The sequence below is a fragment of the Lepidochelys olivacea genome (genome assembly GCF_965140295.1).
Source record: "Lepidochelys olivacea isolate rLepOli2 genome assembly, chromosome: 12".
Lineage (NCBI taxonomy): Eukaryota > Metazoa > Chordata > Testudines > Cheloniidae > Lepidochelys > Lepidochelys olivacea.
Window position 1 is genome coordinate 28,246,941 of NC_140422.1, and position 21,648 is coordinate 28,268,588.

A 21,648-nucleotide genomic window follows, 5' to 3' on the forward strand; every position below is an offset into this window, starting at 1 on the left:
TAAAAATGTACTGACCATATGTATATAAAATAGCTGTTCATTGGAATAAAACCTGCTATTAACTTTAATGCATATGCAGTTCACTCCATAAATACAGGCCTCAATATGCTTTGCAGTACAAAATGGAAGTGCTCACATCTTTAATGTACTATAGAAAATATAAGACATTAATATAGATTTATAATTAGAAAATGAATTGGTCTGTCTGATAGTGGCAGGAAGAGATTTCTGCAGGATAGAATTCAAAGCACATTGATACAAAGATGCTGTAAGGATACAGAATACTGATGGATAAGTACTCTAACATTCAGATACTTGTAAGAATAGTCAAATGGACTTGTTAGAGCAGTTGGACTCTGGATAAGGAACTTAACCTGTTTATGCCTTAGTGTTCCCATCTGTAAAATATGGATAAGAGTGTGCAACCATTTAATTAAAGTGCTTTGAATGCCTCCGATGAAAGGTGTGATTCACAGAACTTTTCCATAGGGTCACTTAGCAGTCTAGTGAGAGTGCAGTGAAAGGGTCTGCGTTTGATGGTGGGTTCATCCCCTAACTCTTGGTATAAAGAAGAGGTTCTGTAATTGTATCATATTCACCATTGTCATTGCCCTATTGTGTCAGGGTGTGATGCTGCAGGGGGTCCTTCTCTCCGGTACCTCCTGCTAGCCACCTACTTCTCACTGTGTCTTCCAGGATTTAGCCCTCTGGCCAAGTCACATAAAGTTCAGTGCCCTTCTGGGGTAACGAGAAGATCAACTGAAAATTCAATAGAAATATCCAAATAATAAGAGCCTTTCGTTCCCATCTTGGGCTATTATCATCCTTTGGGGTCAGTCTTCAGCCTCACCTCAGGTTCAATATTTCTTGCATTGGGCTTATATGCCCTTTCTTCTGAGGCATGGTAAAGCCCACCCTTTACCATGGATTCTGGCCCAGGGACCCTACATTATGCAGCTAGGTCTTCTTCTTAGACATACTTCTGTTTCCCTGGGCCACTTCCTACCTCTAAGTCCCCTTGTGCTGCTTCCTCACACCCTGCGCTTTAACACAGCCTCCTTTTGGTTCTCAGGCTTCTGACTTTGGCCTTCTCTGCTGAACTAAGAAGTCTTCCATCCTTCTCAGGCTCCACTGACGTGTTTTTACTGACCTTACTTCAGGGCCTCTTCCATAGGAGCCTGACCTGCTCCTGCAAAGTTCTTCCCTTGTTACTTCTTCTCTTTGCAGGTTTCCCCTCATTAGAGACTCTGACAGTTTCCCCTAGGGATCTCCCCACTCCTTGTTGGCCCTAGTTTAGGGCTTTCCCCTACCCCCATGCTTCTCCCTGTGGGTGCTGCTCCCTATAACAGAATCCTGCCTTGTCTGCAGTCTCTCCCTCTAGACTGGATTCCTAGCTCTATTTAAGGAGCCCTTCCTCATTTCCTGGAGCTGGGGTGCCTAGTTAGCATTAAATTGCCATATCACCATCAGATGGGGCCTAGCTGCTAGGTCACAGGCAAAGTTGAGCCTGCCTTTCCTTAAAGGACCAGCCAACCAATGACAGGCTCTTAAAGTTCACAGAAGACAAAAACTTCTGCTTAAAAAGGGATATTGGGTAAAATGTGTTGTTGTTTTTCCTGCAAAGGTCAAATCAATTTGAAAGAGATTTGCTTCTTCAAATAAGGCAAGGTACTTATAATGTTTTAAAAAAGGAAATGAAATCTTCATTGTAGCAGGCTTATTCATGTAAAACAGATTAAAATATGCATTCATAATATGTAAATATAGAATCAATTAACATGGAGTGATTTTACAGTACAAATGATTGTAACCTGCCAGTGTCCTCTGGGACGACTTTGAAAATGAAATGTTTCTTCTCCACAGTCATAGCCCAGTTAACAAAAATCAATAAATAGCAAATACAGAGTTGTCTCTGGCCAAATGAGCAATGTCTGATTAGGAGGACAGTTTAATAATTTTAATAGATTAGCTGAATTTACAAGGGAAAGATTAGTTCAAGGGTCCAAAGAGCTTTGTAGGTGTTACAGGAACAATCCATGCAGATAATTATCTAAACGACAAACAGTAAAACTCAGAGGCAATTAATCTCTGCTGCCTTGCACCATATGTAGTCGTTTACACTTGTATAAAGTAGGTGTAAAATTCTCTCTCTTATTTGGTGGCATTTTCCTCCCACTTTGAATTTGCCCAGTTTCTGTGATCACTCTTCCCCAGAGGTTTCACCAGAGAAGCACAGCTGGAATCTGCCTGGAGACCCACTGATGGAGGATATGATGAGGAAGTGCTGAGTCAGCAAAAGGAATAGACGTATTGCCCCTCAGAATACCCTCCAGTCAGTGACAGTTACTTTTGGAGCTTCTGTGGTTGGCTGTAGGCCTCCTAAAGAAGGCAAAGTTCTGAGTGCCTTGTTCCATTGCAACATTACTCTGGTTGGATTTCCTACTATCAGGGACATTGCAACGTACCCTGAGTTGGTCAGGTCAGCTATGAGCCCCACTTGAGCAAAGTATTTAAGCACATGCTTCACTTTAAGCTTGTGAATAGTCCCATTGACAATAATGTTTCTGAACAATTATCCTTTATTTCCACTTCATAGCTAAATTATTCTACACAACGTCCTACTGTATATTGGAATGAAGGAGGCAATGAAATAGGCATTTAAGTGCTAAGATCAACACCTACACAGAGGGTCTGGACATCCTATTGAGGTGTCCATTTTTGAAATTTGGACCTTGAGCATATCAATAACACAGCCAGTTGATCATCTACTACACACAGCTCATGCTCATGCACATATTTCTGCTCATAGATTAAATGAAACTTAGAGCTGATGATGATCTCTGAAATATTCATCACTAGATCTTTAATTGCTTTAATCCAAGTTGCAAATATCTAACGTGTTTCTGGAAGACTAAAAAGCCTGGCTCAACTACGTATGAAACTATCCAAATTATGTAGATTGTCTGAGGGTTTTGTGCATTTGCTGTCTTCAGCATTTGAAAGCCGTTTCTCCTGAAAGTTGGACAACTTAAAATTCAAGCACTATGCATCTGAGAAGCTCCAAAAAGAGGTAATGAACCATAAATTATTGCCGTTAGATATTTAATACTCAATCAGTATGTGCTCTCTCATGCATATCCCACTGGCATTGCATTCATTCTGACAGTGTGGTACTGGTTCAATTACTTTGCTCATTTACAATAAAAGATTAATGAAAAGAGGTATATTTTAGTTCACAGAGATTAATTGCATCCCTTACTTTCCCTACACAAGAAATATTCAGCCCATAATCCTGATAGCTTTTTCGTCAACAAGTACATGGAAAATTAATAGACTTTCTTCTGCAGGAATCCTCAGCGGGTTTGCAGATACAAACACCCAGGGAAAAGATGACTAAAACTTGGCTTTCTGGTAGAAAGGAATTAATTTACCTTCCTCCTCTCCCTCTTCATTCACTCTTGTGATACTTTGAATTAGCCAGCATAAAAATGCATGTACGTATCTGAAACCTACACACTTCTTGTCTAGTATGTGCAAAACTAATCCACGTAGTGTATTCCCTTCTGAGGTGCAATTGAAGGCAGACAGTCATAGTGAGGGTTGATAGACAGCTCAAGCATTTCAAAAGATATTATTGCCTTTCAAAAAGTGACTGCTTTTCTGCTTGCAAAGTATATGCCAAGATTACTATTAATCTTCTACATTTCTTAATCCTGCTATGAATTTTGTTATTTATTTAAATCAGGAAGACTCAAGTTGCAATGTGGTTAAAGAATGAACAACTTCTGATTTTTGCTTTTATTTGAGTAATTATTTTTTTCCCTCTGCTGTGTGATGAAGATGTAAAACTAGCCAACAAGAAAGCTATTAATACACTTATTGTTGACACAGTGGGCACAGAAGAAACACTTTATACTGCCTTATTTATAAAGAGTTATATCTATTTTAAGAGAGTAAACTGACCTGAGGATAAAGGCAATAAAAGGCGCCCTGGCAAATCATATTAAGCAACAAGAACAGGATTATAAAAGAGTCAAGTATCACAGAGGCTCTCAAACTGCAGAAATTGGATCCAGATCTTGACCACTCCATATTTACAGCTGAGTGTTCTGTTCAGCCCTCTAAAAGCATAGGGAACATTTCCTTGACCATTAGGAGTGAAATATATCTCTGATACTAACAAATCTCAAAAGATCTGGACTTTGGGTTCAGCTTGGATAAGCATCCAGAAGTTCAGATGCTTTGCTGAGAACTCACTACAACTTTCTGGACCTCCTGAGTCTGCAAAATCAGGGCAGAAATCTTATAAGAACACCCCTTCTTGCAATATTTCAGCATGTCTGGTCCCTACTGAAAACCCTTAGCAAAAAAAGAAATTTCATCTGAATTTTTTTGACCTTATAAAAGTTTGGGCATAAAAGTTGATGAAGGCTTTGGTTGTGTATCTGGGAGACGTGCTTTTTATATCTGGACCTATTTGCCTTTCCATGGTCATATGGTTACGTCTCCCAGAACTGCCTTTGAAAATACATCCCTACTATACATTTCCAAATCAACTATAAAAACATAAGAGCTATCATAGAAAGTCCACATACAGTTGAACCTGAAGATGTTATCTAACTTAGAAAACTCCCCAATTTTTTTTTTTTGATCTGTACTATTTTTGCATCTCATTAAGGTCCTGATTCTTCATCATTTCTGTCAATGTGAGCTTTGCCGGTGAGTTTTAATGAGTGTAGATTCAGATGGTAAGTGATTCAAAGCTAGATTGTACATTTAGGATCTGCTCAGAATGAGGATTATTATGGACAGGCATTGTGCCTCAGGGAGGTAGAATGATTCTTGGTGTTCCCAGTTCTGCAGTAGATGCATCTCCGCTATTATGTCTCTTACAGAGTATAGCATACTCTGCTAGCCAGTGCAAACATAGGGCAGTGCCATGCCCTGCCTTGCCCCCACCCCTTTGAGGTGTTGTGTATGTGGTGGGCAGCATTCTCACAGGAACACTGGACTGGGAATTATGTATGACCTTTACATAGGCTAGAAAGGGTCTTGACACCATTCCTGCCAATTGTGCACATACAGGATCAGGCATAGTAACAAGTAGGAGGTTTTTTAGTATTAAATTTGAAAATAGCAGTGTAGGTATATGAACCATATATTTGTCCTATCTCTATCTGAATGTTGCTGCAGATTAAAAGTTAAGAGCCTACTCCTGCTCTTTAGAATTAAACAAGTTTAATTCTGGAGTATTTCTAGTGGCTACAGTGGAGTTAGTCTAAAAATACTCCAGAATTACATTGGTATAATTCTGGTACAAGACAGCAGAATTTGGCCCAATATGCTTAAACACATTACTTAATGTGCAATGATTTTCAAACTATCTATCTATGCAAATATACATAGTCTTTTTTTTTCTCACTCAGTTGAGTTTGGGACCTTTTGAAAGTGATTTCTCTGAGAGAAATTGGTTTTCGTGGCAGTCCCTTGGGAAAATTTCTCTAGATGTTACTCACTGAACATTTCTGAAGGAGCAACTATGTTTATTTCCTGGTATTTATATTATGTTGAATTTACAGTTTTGTAAAGAAATAAAATTTCTACCTGTAATTTTCTCCATGCAGTACGACCAACCAAGAATTTAAAATCTATATACTCTAAGGCAGTGGTTCTCAAGCACAGGTTCGGGGCCCGCAAAGGGGCATCGAGCAAGTTTCAGGGGGGGCGCCAAACAGAACTAGCATTAGACTTGCTGGGGCCCAGGGCAGAAAGCCAAAGCCCCACCACACGGGGCTGAAACCTGGGTCCCTCAGGGCCCAGGGCTGAAGCCAAAGACTGAGCGATTTAGCTACAAGGGGGCCCCTGTGGCGTGGGGCCCTAGGCAATTGCCCTATTTGCTACCCCATAATGACAGCCCTGGATTTTATATTCAGAAAACTAGTTGTTGTGGCACAGATGGGGCATGGAGTTTTTATAGCATGTTTGGGGGACCTCAGAAAGAAAAAGGTTGAGAACCCCTATTCTAAGGTACTATGCTACCTGCCTGTGATACGTTTCTTATATGCAGAATGTTTCTTTGAACACAGGATGAATCTATGTTGAATTTCTAATCTTTCTTCTGATGGTTTTTTATCTTAGTAATATACTTAAGAGCTGACTAAAATTACATTCAAAAGAACTTGATCTAACTTTCTTCTTGTGTAAATTATATCACTTGAAAAGAAAAGAGTTGGGTTTTGGGACATATTATATCTTCAGTTAATAAGACTCCTAATTATGGAAAAGTCCTGCAGAATTGAATAAAAAATAAATTTTCTGTAGGGACCATAGTACATAATTTTAACATAAAATTGTATACCTGCTATAGAATTCTATAGGATATTTTAAGAAAAAAAAACTTATAGAAAGAATATCATTCTTTATTAAATTCTATAGGTATCACAGATCTGGCTGAGTCCCCATAATGGACAGTCACTACTAATTGGACCAACCTTTAGATCCTATGTGCATCCAAACCGGCCAGGCCCAGTTAGAGTCCAGACACTCTTTAGCTCTTGGCATCTAAAGCATGCTCCCAGGTGCAGACTCTCCTGTTTGAAATCCTTCCTTGGGACATGGAACTCCACAATCCAAATGCTCTAAGCCCCAAAACCAATGCTGAGATGCTCTGAGCCTCCACAAGTGCTTATGCACACTCCTCTAGAATTCATCTGTGTGGGTGCTCTGACTTATAATTTAACTCTCTGGGGACACAGGACAGGTAAAGTAATGAACCCAGTCATTGCTAAGGAGCTTCTTAAATACACACACTTTACTTGACGAGAGCACAGGAGAGTTTCAGATCTATGCAAAACAATAATTGCCTGGCTTAATCTCTCCTCGGAGTCCTCTCCACTCCAGAGAGTTCTTGGCCTTGGTTGATATCCTTGGGGGGAAGAGAACCTCTCCCTTCCCTCCCCCCCATCCCTACTCCTCCAGTTGAGTCTGCTGTTTTTGGCAATGGACTGCCTCTCTGCTTTTAAAAGCAGGCTCTGGGACCTTTCCTATTCCTGTTCTTCTGCTGGAAATTTTCTATGCTCCAAACTCCCTGTGGCTTGTTGGACAGAGAGCTGTTAAAAGTCAATAGCTCTGCTGGTAGCAACCCCATTGTCCGACGAAGGAAGAACTATCTGGTGTTGATGGCTCCTGTGATGGGCCTATTTCAGCTTTCCAGGAATAGTCTGTTCTTGCTACAAGGTGTATATTCTAATCCACACTGAAGGTTAGTCATATATGCTCTTTCACAAACAAAAAGGAATTGACACATTTCACAAATGGTCACAATATGTATGTCAAGTAATTTTGTTGATTTTTATTCGTATTAAATTCCACAGGACTTTTCCAGAAGTATAATCCAAATATTTATTTTAAAGATCCATCTGTTGAAATGCTGTGGATGAATAAGTGTTTAGCGTATAACTTACTTCTGCAGTGCATTCAGTGAGAAGCCTTGGTGGTGGTTCATTAGCGTTGTCAAGTAACAAGTTCAGTTTTCAAAGTAAGATGCGTTGCAAAAGGTTATTTATTTTAAATAACTGTCAGTTGTGTCCTTAATTATACATGTGTTCTGAGCTGGTCACATCCCATATTGGGAACCCATTATGTCATGTAATGTGACATTCATCACACAAAAGGAAATACAAAAAAACCCGAAGTGAACTTGTAGGGCATTCTTGATTAAGTCTCTTATAGCTGTAATTACATTTATCAAGGTCTCTTGATTGCTTCCCCTGCACACTGATCCATCTCTGGGGGGAATAATTCTATAGTTACAGATTTTGGACCATCTTCAAATAGCTGTTTTAAAAACAATCCCCAAAACAATCAACTATAAAATGATTTATCTTGGACCACTAAATTACACTGTCCAGGGCCTTGGCTGCATACATTTTTTTGAAGCACTCACTGAATGAGTTGGGGCACCTGCGTCATCAGCAATTTCTCTCTCCCCACTGCAATCAGAGTCAATTTAGTAGGCCCAAGAAGGAGAGTAAAGAGGAGCATTAATTGCTCGTATTCCCCTGCTTGCCTGAGTAAGAGCTGTGATGATTTAACCCATAGGGTTAAATGGGATGATTTAACACACAGGGTCAATGGGATTCTTTCCTTTCACTTCAGAAGGCCGTCACACATGACTACTCCTTAACGAAAGGTACATAACATCATCTTGTTAATTAAAAATCAGCCTATATCGATACTGATCCCTTAGCTTAGCAAAGAAGAAACAAAAGCAAAAAAAAAAAAAACCCAGAGGAGGAGCCAAATGATGATGAACCTTGAAAATATAGTAAGTTGAAAGTGGATCTTCTTAAATCAAATAAGCAAAAAGGAATATGGATTAAGAAAGACACTTCGATCTATTGAGTGTTCTTCGCGATCTACAGTGTTGACCTGGAATGTACATAGTCTTTGATAAAAAGAGGTTTCATACTTGTTTAATCCTTCTCATTTTCTGGTGGGAGAAAATCACCCTGCATTGGCAATGCAATCCAATGTGGATCCTCTTTATCTTTAAGGAGTTAACTGAGATCATTCATCTTAGTCACTCTACTTGTCAACTAAGCCTTATTGAAGATCAGTGTTTGAAACACCCTTATTTATTCATGTAATAATTTGAGAGTGCACAACTTTATGAAAGGCTGCTTGCCACGAGTAAAGAGCAGAAATAACTATCACAGTGAATTATTAAGAGCCATCCTTAGATATGACTATTGAAGTGTTCTCTGAAGGATCTCCCTTTAACAACCTTCTATTTTCTCTTTAGGCAAGATGGGGAAGGGAGGAAGAAGCTCCTGAAGATGTCTATGCTGAAAATATCCTAATGCCCCTCTGATTCAGAGACGCTTTTTTGTTGTTCCCTCATACACTGGTAACTCTCAGCTCCATTGCAATATCAGAGCTATTTGAGCCAAGATGGGGTGGGGGTGTGAGTTTAAAAGTTGTCAATTCTGAAGTTATTTATGCATTTAGTGCTTAGTAGAAAACTGGAGTAATAGCTGACAATCATCTAATTACTGAAGTGGCCAAAAGCCACTGGACCTGATTCTCCATTGCCTGGAACACCTGGAGGCATTTATACTTTGACAAAGTGAATGTTAACTATAGCCAGTTACACTGGAGTCATCTGATTTAGTAGCATTTTACACCCACTTAGCACTTAACTTCATACAGGTATGAATGACTATACAAGGTCAAGGTAGTGGAAAATGACTCCCATTAAGATTTCTGCATATCTGGATAATAAAGCTGCCATTACTTGATGTACATTTTCTGATATGTCCTTGATTTTTTCTCTACAACGTTTAAAAAGCGAAAAAGAACCAAAGCCAAACAAACATACCTACTAGTAATTAGAGCAACTTTTACATTAGACAATACTTAGATCCTAAGTCCAAGTGTAATAAATGCATTGTCACATTTTAGTATTATTTAGTCTCAGAAAGTTTGTGTTATCAATTACACAATGAGAAAACCATTTCCCACTTTCCCAAAATATCTATCTTTCGTGTAGAAGTTGACATAAAATGAAATCCTGATGTTTGTTACAGACTTGAGATCTAGATGTTTGAGATCAGTTTTACATAAACATCTGAACATACGGAGTTTCATCCAAAATATCTCACAATGCCTGTGGCTTGATGGATAGGGCACTAGACTGTGTCTTAAGAGTTTGGCTCTATCCCCTGCTCTTTCACTAACCTGCTATGTGTGACCCTTTACAGATCCATGTTTGTTTCCACTACTATTTATTACATTAATAAATAAGGTTGTTTCAAACACTGATCTTCAATAAGGCTTAGTTCATAAGTAGAGTGACTAAGATGTAAACTCTTTGGAGAAGGGACTGTGTGTTCATACTAGATGATGTCTAGCACAATGGGAATGTTTAGGTGCTAATGTGATAATAATAAAAACAATGTCTTTTCCTGGATATTGACTAAGATCTTCAGAGTTATGCAGGATGTTTAGCCACACATCTTCCATCAATTTTAATGCAATAAATATATCAATCAATCAGTAATGGAAGATGTGTGCAATAAATCACCTGTGTTACTTTTCTTTAAAAATCTCGAACAATACCTTTAAATGGTGACCTTTGGAGTACTTGCATCTTGCTACCAGTCATTGAAGGTTTCTGAAAAATGAAATGCCATTTCTGGCATTAGTGCTCAAAAAGCAGGACTTGGAGATATGGGAAAACCAATTATTGTTCAAAAAAATCAATATAACTCTCATTGTTTCCACAGGCCTAGAGTTGCCTCATTTGGACATACATGTATATTTCCACACCCAACTGAGAACCTTCTGTCTGTCTCAATAATTTGTTCTCTGCTTATCAGAAGCGGTTAAAAATGAAAAGATGAATTTTATTTACCTGAATTGACAAATGCTCTCCTGTATCAAAGATGCTACTGACAAAATAATCTCTAATGCAATGAGGGTATTCCAGTTTGTTTTGTACATTTGCCTTTTAGTGGCAGAGTTGTAGAAAACATCATTTGAAAAAGTTTACTCAAAGGTGAGAAATAAAACATCTGTTCAGAAACATTAGCAGTGTTTCAGAGATGAGCTACATCACTAAAATGAACATCACCAAACAAGTTTATATGGGTAATTATCTTTAAAACCACAATAAGAGGAGAGGAAAAAGAAAATTAAGGCCAATCATTTACACTTAGAGCTGCAAGTTATTATATACCCAGGAATCTATCAGACTGTGTGAACAACAGTTTAAGAACTTTCATCTGAACTCCCTTGGGAATAGTAACACTTGAATTTATAGGCAGCCATACTGGTTCCGTATCCTGCTCTGATCAAGTGAATCTTCTTTTCTTATTTCAGAGTAGCAGCCGTGTTAGTCTGTATTCGCAAAAATACCTCTCCAACGCATCATCAAGGATCTACAACCTATCCTGAAGGACGACCCATCACACTCTCAGATTTTGGGAGACAGGCCAGTCCTTGCTTACAGACAGTCCCCCAACCTGAAGCAAATACTCACCAGCAACCACACACCACACAACAGAACCACTAACCGAGGGACCTATCCTTGCAACAAAGCCCGTTGCCAACTGTGTCCACATATCTATTCAGGGGACGCCATCATAGGGCCTAATCACATCAGCCATGCTATCAGAGGCTCGTTCACCTGCACTTCCACCAATGTGATATATGCCATCATGTGCCAGCAATGCCCCTCTGCCATGTACATTGGTCAAACTGGACAGTCTCTACCTAAAAGAATAAATGGACACAAATCAGACGTCAAGAATTATAACATTCAAAAACCAGTCGGAGAACACTTCAATTTCTTTGGTCACTCGATTACAGACCTAAAAGTTGCAATTCTTCAACAAAAAAACTTCAAAAACAGACTCCAACGAGAAACTGCTGAATTTGAATTAATTTGCAAACTGGATACAACTAACTTAGGCTTGAATAAAGACTGGGAGTGGATGGGTCATTACACAAAGTAAAACTATTTCCCCATGTTTATTTCCCCCCTCCCCCCACTGTTCCTCAGACATTCTTGTCAACTGCTGGAAATGGCCCACCTTGATTATCACTACAAAGGGCCCCCCCCACCCCCGGCCACCTCCACTCTCCTGCTTAATAGCTCACCTTAAGTGATCACTCTCTTTACAGTGTGTGTGGTAACACCCATTGTTTCATGTTCTCTGTGTATATAAATCTCCCCACTGCATTTTCCACTGAATGCATCCGATGAAATGATCTGTAGCTCAAGAAAGCTTATGCTCAAATAAATTTGTTAGTCTCTAAGGTGCCACAGTACTCCTTTTTTTTATTATGTAATTTTTAATACATATTTGACATTGTGGGATTGTGTTTGGACAATGTTGTTTGGTGGGAAAATACAGTAAAATGTGACATATTTTTCAAAGCCAGTTTTAGAAACACATTTTGGATTAGAAAAGGAAAGAAACAAAAGTTGGTCATCTATTTCCTGAGTGGTTTCATTATGAATTCAGTAGAAAGCTATGCATTTTAAAGGACACCAACATAAATTGGTGACTTGTTAGCTTTAGACACTGATTATTAATGAGCAAGGATAAACCTTCAGCATACTATATTACAGATACTTGCTGGAAGATTTATGACTAGTCTTACAATTGTCTTGGGTGTAAGGGCCAAATGACTTATTCAAATTTTTCCTTTTATATTAAAAATGTGTGCAACAAAATGAGTTGCAGGTAAACATTGAATAAATGCTATTTTTTTCTGTATTTACAGTCTATTACACAAAGTGACTCAAAATACTAAAGAAATTAACCTGATCTTGGGTCTGATTTCTCATTCCATTAGACTATTTTATACATATGCAACTCTATTAACTCCACTGCACCCCAGAATGTAGACTCTCAGCCACTACAGATGGGGGCTGAGAGAAAAGCTAGATCAGAAAAGGAAAACCAGGTTGCCTTGAACCAGATTAGTCTTGGAGGATTAAGCTAAAATTTCATTACAGCCAGTTTGATCTATGTTGTTGTGTTCATCAGCCACCTGTATTTATACAGCAGTCTTCATGAAAACATTCCAAAGCACTTTGCACAACAAAAAACTCACCCTAATGCTAACAGGCTGGTGTAAAGCTCTTCTCGGCTGGTGTAAATCAGCATAGCTCCAAAAGTCAGTGGCAATATGCCTGTTTACAACAGCTAACAAGCTGGTGTACAGTGCTTAAGTGCTTGTCTATTATTTTTAAGCCAGGCACTTGTGAACGTTACTTTGTGCCATTAGCTTATTGGCACCAATAATGACAGGATATCTTCCTTTGCAGAAAACCTTTTCTCTTGATACAAAAAACATCAAAAGGATTGAATTTGTCCTCCGAGCGAGTGCCTCCTATACCCTCAGGTCTGTGCCAATCACCTATGCCGTCTACCTTGGGACTCCTCTGGACTGTGCCGCTACAGACCCTCTGCCATCACCTTCCCATTAATGAAACTGGTGGCAAGGGTAGTACACAACCCACCCTGAATGGTGCCTTCTGATCCTGCTCCTTAACCATCCAGATCCTACAATTAGTGTCGTTATGGGAAAGCTGGATATGGTGGGGGAACGGAGAGACAACTGTGCAGCTAATTAGTCTCTGACTGCATTTCTGTCAGGGAACCCAGCATTTCTGAAGCAGACTGTCAGACTAAAGGTGATGAATATGTGTGGGTCAGTGTCTTTCTGTGTTCCCAGGTTGTCGGGAGGAATGGGAAAGGAAGGGCAGATGTCTGCCTGCACTGGAAGGGCATGGGGAAGGAGAGTTGGTGTGTGAAGCCAAGGGCCTGCAGTGGACGAAACATGCTCTTGATTGTAACTATGGACTTGATTCAATGTGCATTGGAGTAAATGAGACCAGGCCCTATCCCAGCATCCTGCTAGTCTGCCCCTACCAGCCTCGAAAAGCAAGAACATAAGAATGGCCATACTTGGTCAGACCAAAGATCCATCCAGCCCAGTATCCTGTTTGCCGACAGTGGCCAATGCCAGGTGTACCAGAGGGAGTGAACCTAACAGGTAATGATCAAGTGATCTTTCTCCTGCCATCCATCTCCACCCTCTGACAAACAGAGGCTATGGACACCATTCCTTACTCGTCCTGGCTAATAGCCATTAATGGACTTAACCTGCATGGATTTATCTAGGTCTCTTTTAAACCCGGTTATAGTCCTAGCCTTCACAACTTCCTCAGGCAATGATTTCCACAGGTTGACTGTGCTCTGTGTGAAGAAGAACTTCCTTTTATTTTATTTTAATTTCATTTGATGGCCCCTAGTTCTTATATTACGGGAACAAGTAAATAACTTTTCCTTATTCACTTTCTACACACCACTCATGATTTTATATACCTCTATCATATCCCCCTTTAGTCTCCTCTTTTCCAAGCTGAAAAATCCTAGTCTCTTTAATGTCTCCTCATAGGGGACCCGTTCCAAACCCCTAATCATTTTAGTTGCCCTTCTCTGAACCTTTTCTAATGCCAGTATAACTTCTTTGAGATGAGGAGACCACATCTGTACCCAGTGTTCAAGATGTGGGCGTACCATGGTTTTATATAAGGGCAATAAGATATTCTACGTCTTATTCCCTATCCCTTTTTAATGATTCCTAACATCCTGTTCGCTTTTTGACTGCCGTTGCACACTACCATTACCCAATAGTAGAAAACTAGTTTGTTCAATTGTTCAAAAAAACCTAAATTCTATTGCAATCAAAGGTAAGCACTTCAAATTGTAATTCACAACCTTTTTAACAATGTCCTAAAACTTTGTATTATTTCTTCTTTTTTTTTTTCCCCTGGATTTTCTCTCCATCTCTTTTTTTCCCTGTTCATTATAACTTTTTTGACCCATTTAATTTCCACATCAATTGTAAATATGCTTTAAGGCCTAGCCCTTGTCTCTGCCACCTCAGATACCATCCCCAGTTTCCTTCCTTCCCATCAAACCTCCAGTTCCTTAACCCTGTCTGCACCTAGCTATCAGAGAGGGGAGGCTTGAGCAAGTTTGGAAGGCTCTCCTCTCCAATTTTTCTGCTTCCTCTCCCTTCTCTATAGCAGAGCTGACCCTGTGTGCCCCTGAGTGCTGCCTTCTACCACTTTAAATGACTCCCATTACATCAAGAGGATGGGATTTGCCAGAATATAGTGCATCCCCCCTTGCCTCGTTGTGCTGCCTGTTGTGTATTGAAATAAGTGTAAATAGGGTCTATGTTTTGACATCTAGTGATGAGCTGTGAGGGGAAAGATCTCAGGAGCAAACGGCATATGCCTAGACACACCTACTCTGCCTATATGACTAGCAGACAGACCTGCCTTATAAAAGTGATACATTCTGGCTCTTTTGGGTTAAAATTAACTTTACTGTTTAATGTAGGATTAATTGAATATTGTTCTTATTGTATGAGTAAAAGGCAGCAGAAGGGGGGGGGGGGCATTGATCAGTGTTCACATGCACTCCCCGTCAGTACCCGGCCTGAGCCGGGGAAGTTAATGATCCAACCAGGAGACCAAATTTGGTGATGAATCCTGGTCTCTTCCCACCTGAGGCATGTTGTGCATATGCTAAGAAGGAGGCAGCAGAACTGTACTTAGAGTGCCCTAACTTAGGGTGTCACCCTAACTGTAACCTCAGTCCCCAAGCAGGGATTAGTGATGCCAAATCCAAGTAAAGCTTAGAGGGGTCGGGGACAGATGTTTCTACTTGGCGTTGCGGAGTCTGTTTAAAGAATCTTTGTAACCATTTGACCCCTCCCCATCTAGTGTTTAAAGATGGAGCTGATCAAACTCAGTGCAGAGTTTTTGTGTCTGCACAGTGATTAATAGAGCTGAAATCACTGATAAGCTGATCTAAGGGGGCTGAACCTTAGACCTTTCCTGGAGACAATATTGTGATGGAAAAGCAGCAGCACAACCCAGTGAAATCACCAAGGAGCTGAAATTACTAAGTGTGGAACCACAGAATATAGCATCACAGCCAGAGGCAGCAGTGGCTGAGACCATGAAAAATGGCACCAGCAGTGAGCAAAGGTGAAAGCTTCCCATCAGGGCAGGAGGTGAATGCACTCTGGGACATTGCCGATCTGAGATGACAAAACAGGGGTAGGGTGCCATGGAGGGGAAAGGGGAGTGACACACAGAGATATTAATCGGTTGGATTTTCACATCAGAAGCTGGGAAATGGAGGTAAAAAAAATATTGCCCAAGAGACTGTGGGGAGGGTGTTCACTTTTGGTTTCCACGCTTTTAATATTCATTGCGGTGTTTTCCCAAATTAATGCTGAGGTCCCTTTCCCTTGGATTAAAAAAATCTCTTTTTTGATGCCAGATTCAGTGCTTGCGAGTGGGGAAGTATTGCTTCTTAGAGGAGCCTAGGGTTGATGGTTAGTTTCCCCAGATTATAAAGGTGGGACTCAAACCGGTTTTGTTTTGTGTTGTTAGAAGGCGCCCTTAGATATTAAACACAATTCTTGTTGCCGCTGACCTCACCTGGTAGAAGGGTTACACTAGGAGGTGACTTCCAGCAGTGTCAGAGAATGGATCTACTATTCATGAAGAGAGGGGAAGCTCCCAGACAGGAGCTGCAATAGGAAAGTGGGGAGGGGCTAGGGAATAAGAAAACCAGTCGGGAGCCAAAGAGCTAGGCTAGGATCATGTTTCTGGATTAGGTGATGTGGTCTGTAGACAAAACGTGCTGGTAGGACACAGCAACTGGATTCAAGCCCTGAAAGCAGCAAAACAATTCTGCTACAGCTAAAGACTTTATTGACAAAGTTACCATATTTATTTCTAAATGAGACTTGGTGTGCATACAACTGAGATGGCCAACAGGTACATTTATAATCCTTGAACCTGCCAATTTTGTCCTCTTCTAAGCACCCTAGAGATTTGTGTTCTCTGGATTGCTTCCCCCCCACACACACACACTTGCAATCTGTATCTCTCTGTAGGGTCCTCCATTTAGAGTAGAAAATAATAAAAAAGGGAGAGAGAGAGAAAGAGAACTGAACAATTTCACAAGAAATTTATTGCAGATAGCAATTTAGTAGACTCATTATCACAGTATGAGGAAAAGATAGCAGAATCATAAGCAAACCAATACCATAGGAATATAAAAATATATATATTCAGTGTCTGAATCCATAGTGCCATATTTTCATGCAAAAATGAATAAAGTTCTGAACTCATTTCACTTTAATAGAATATATTAAATACTAAATTATAAATATTAATTAGCATTTAACTATTGGAAAGGCAATGAATCTAATGCTCTCATGAGGGAATGAGTTCAAGCTGAAAGGAAATTCATACATTCCTGGTCTCAGCTGAGAGTGGTATGACAAAGGTAGGGGGAAAAGTCACTGGGTAACAAAAGACTATCAAATCTGGTTGGCATTGGTTTCAGGCAAGTCAAATGAAGGTGGGGGGAGGAGGGGGGAGAAACACTTTTGACATTCATGTACTGCTGCGGTGGTTGGAACGGAGGCAATACTAGTATTTCAGGGTTGCTGAACATACAACAGAGGTCAAGACCAGACAGATGCTGGAAAAAAGTACGCAATTTCAGCATGCTCCATGCCATGCTCTTTTTTTTCTTATGCTCATGTGTTTTTTCATTCACACTGTTTTCAAATGGATTCCCACCCTTCCTCTCTCCCACAAAACTTCACTCTGGAATGCAGCTCCCCAGGCATTTCCCTACACCCTCCCCCCCACCCCCCAGTTTTGTGAACTAGTTACATGCAGTGTTGCCAATTTAGTGATTGTTTGGAAATTTGAATTGAAATTGAAACATTAATACACACTTTAAAAGCACATAATGTGTATCATAAAATACGTGTATCTGAAAAAGTATAATAGATTGGAAAAGTATGAACATAGACTAGCTTCCTTATACAGCTGTTGTTTTTTGTGACAATGTCAGAGCATTCATTTTGGTGATGTTGGCCAACCTAATAATTTCAGATTATGATTTGTAAACAAAGTCTAAATGAGCTTTCCCTGACAGCTAGTGATGAGCTGGGGGCTCGGGGGAATGGCTTCAGGACCAGATTGTATTTACATTCACACCTAATCTACCTATGTATCCAGCAAACAGAGCTGTGTTTCCCAAGTGATAGATTTTGGCTGGGTTGGGTTACAAATCACTTGAATGCGGGGGGTAAAAATATGTTGTTCTTATTGTATGAGTAAAGGGCAGTCGAACTGTACTTAGCCTGTTCTGATTGAGGGCATCACGAGAGAGGGTGGGGGCAGGTGTTTTGCTTAATGGTCTGCCTGAGTCACAAGTACAATTTGACCTGCCCCTCTCCACTGTTTAAAGACAGAGCTGATTAGACTCCATAGATAGTCTTTTGTCATGTTAAGTGACCACTACAGCTGAAATCACTGATAATCAGGTCTAAGTGTTTAGACCTACTATGGGAAAGTATTTCTGTGGAAGAGATGGCCCAGTCTGCACTAGCAGCGAGGTTCCCCCACTGAGAGCTCATCTGAAATCACTGAGAGCTGATGGAACCTCAAGAGACCAACTCACAGAGGTCACAGTGGCAGGTGGCAGCAGAAGGTGATGGTGCAGGGCCATTGGCAACAGAGCGATGGAGTGAACGGGGGCACAACAAACAATAGTGGTCAGAGCGAACAGTGAGCAGCTGGAGGAACAAGCAAGGTGCCTTCTTGCCCCCCACCTGGGAGGTGTACTCATGTGAAAGGACCTCTGAACTCTGAGTCTCCACTGACCAAGGACAACACCGGTGAGTGTTAATGAGGCTGTTACACAACACAGTTCATGCGAACAAACATGGCCGTTGCATCATACTTTCTATTTAAGCAAGAGATACCACACACTACAAACTGGAGGCCAATGTTAAGTGCATTGTCACTTGTTCATCCTGAAGTTGAACACTGGTTCCAAACAAAAGCAGCAAATGCTCACTAGCTTTCTGCAAGAAACTCAACTAACTGGCTAGACGCAGGTGGTGCAACAGTGAAAGACTCAACAGTTGAAAAAGTGAAGAACTCTCTCACCATATTCAAAAAATTTGCATACCTGGCTAAGGAATGCACCAATGCAAATGGTCAGCAAGTATTGAGTCATTGTGTACATTATCTTGATGTCAATGGTAGGCCAGTACATGCATTTCTAGATTGGCTGCACCTGTGACAACCCACATCTTAGAAGAGTTAAATGCTTGTCAATTGGATCCCAAACAAATGGCTGCTTGTGCATTTGATGAAGCTGCAAACTTCTCTGGAGCACAAGGTTTGATCAGAGAAAAGTGTAACCCTAGTCCCTCCTGTACACACTACAGAGGCCATCTACTCCAACTAGCACGAGTACAAGCTACATACACTTCAAAAGACATTTAAAAAGCTATAAATTTAATGTCTTCATTTTATTCTTTTTCAAGAGTCCAAAAAGACTGACTATCTTGGAAAATATAGAAGATACATTGGGACTGAAGTTCAAATTACTCCAACCTGGGAAAACCCTCTGGCTTTCTCATGAGTGATCCTTGGCTGTTGTCTAAAACTTACTCCAGACATTATTACTGGCTTTGGAAAGTATCTACCAAGATGAGATGGATCTAAGTAGTGAGGCTGGTGGATTACTTTTGCTACTACATTCAGAGAAGACTATTGCCATTCTCTCTCTTGCAAGTCTACTGTTGAAACCACTTGGGTCATTAAATAATGCCATCCAGGCATATGCTACAACAGTAGCAGATCTTTGTCCAGCAATAGAAGCTACATTTGGATCAATCAGAGAGCTATCCATTGAAAAAGTACTGGAAGAAGCAAAGACTTCAGTCCAGAAGTTGACTAATGAAGGCATTTATATTGAATCCTTAAGTGAAGAGGACAAGAAGTGTTTGCTAAGACAACTGAAAAAGTACACAGACTTGATTCTTAAAAATCTACAACAGCGATTTCTAGATTCTACTCAACCTCTACATAGTTTTACAGATCCCTGTCTTATAAAACACTGACAGTTGAGTGGAGTGAGGCACTACCAGCAATGGGGCTGCCATGTGCTCAGGACAGAACAGAGAATTTGAACACAAAGTGGAATATCATACGATGGATGAATGAATGAATGAATGAATGAAGATTTGACTTCAACTTCTTTTTTATCATCACTAGTGGCTCGACCTGATCTTTATGCTATGTTTTCTGGGTTGAAAGAAGTAGGAATTCATCTCTTGCTACTCCCAGTCACAACAGCTACAGGAGCATTCTTTTTCATCACTGAATAGAATTTTGTGTTTTGAAACAAGTCGCCTTCTGCCTGATCATGTGAATGAACTAATGAGCATATCAATTGAAGGAATGGAAGTAGTGGGCACACAAGAAGTCACCAAAGATGAATGAATTGCATTCAAGAATTTCATTAACAGAGTTGTGCAAAATTATAACAAGAAACCAAGAAGGATGTAGATGTTGTGCTTCATAGAAGGCTTGAGTAGCCAGCTTTAATTTGTGTGATGATTTTAAAATCTAATAAAATGGTCATGAAACATTTTTCAGTTTTTACTATGGTGCCATACAGCCCACCTTCACCCTCACGGTCTCACCCTTCATAAGCCCTGACCCCGCCCCTGTAAATTTGAACCCCCCCCCATCCCCCCCATCCCCCCATTTCAATTCCTGGGGAAAACACTGCAGCTCCCTGTAGGAATAAAATTAATGCAACTAGTCTCAAAGTCAGAAAAATCTTCATTTTGAGGGGAAAGCTTCCAACTAGCACTAAAAATCAGTAATGCTTCAGTCAGACCCTGCATTTAGATATGTGCATTTCTCCCTGGTATCAGCCTTCAGCTCATGATGCAGTGCAAGAGATCCATGCCATGTGTTCATACAGTTTGCATGCGGAGATAATATCCATACAATAAATTGCAGAGCCATGAGATACATTACATACATCATCCAACTTTAGCGGGCAGAGTGAAAGTTAGGCTGTCAGTGTACCTCCCTGGGACTTCTTGTAAAATTTTAGACTTAATGTAGCTTCAAACAGCCACCATTCTGAATATGTCAATCTGTCACAACTATATTTCTTCCTGCTTATTCCCTCACCACCCCGATCCCCCAGCACTGGACTGCAGCGAAAGAGCAAAAGCATTCAATCCTGCCCTAGTGGAATATTGAAAAGGTTTGCATTATCAGACCTTAAATCTAGGCACAGGAGATTTATACTGTCAGTGAAGGAGTGTGGTATCTCTAGTTGATAGGGTCCCTAAGCTAGAATTCTGGAGATCTGAGTTTTATGCCCGGTTCTGCCATTGATTTTTCCATGTGATCTTGGATAAATCACTTCACCTGTTTGTGCTTCTGTTTTCCCTTCTACATTTTATCTGTCTTGTCTGCCCTGTAAGCTCTTCAGGGTGGAGATTGTCTTGCTAGTGTATGGACAGAGCATAGTTCAATGAGGCCATGATCTCAGTTGGGGTCTGTAGATGCTGCCATCATATTGGAAAGGGGAGACTGAGCTTTCCAATGGCAAACATAGAATTTGCTTCCAGCTTTGAAATTTTTACTAGACTTGAAAAGGTGCCGTTTTTATGTATAGAAAATTATTTTAGGTCTGTTTGAGAAGTATTTAAAATATAGTCCTCATAACTGTTCTCACCATCTAAATCCTGCGCAGTGGGACTCAAGGTACCCAGAAATGCAAGTCATCCTATAGCAAAAACATAGACACAAGATTTTTGTCAGTCCTGCTGGTATTGGGAACTGGTAGGTCAATAAGAGCCCCACAGTTTGCCAAGTCTTTCCAGAGTGCACAGATAACCAAAAGATGAAGTGCCTCCTTGCCTGTCACTTCCATGTTAAGCAGGAGTCTTGTCTCAGCTTGTGAGATATTTATACCACTGTCATTATATCAGATTCAGAGTTTGCCATACTTTGTGTCTACACCCTAGACTTGAACTTCTCCATTCTTTATTCGCTATAGGTGTGTCTACCTAACCTAAAATACAGCCAGTGTTGTGGGGCATGCCTGTCCTGTAGTACCATCTACTGAGTTCATATGGAGCTGCATGTAGTCCCTGCCTCAGTTTCCTTTCTCAGTAATTCAATTTCAAGCACTCTTGACATTT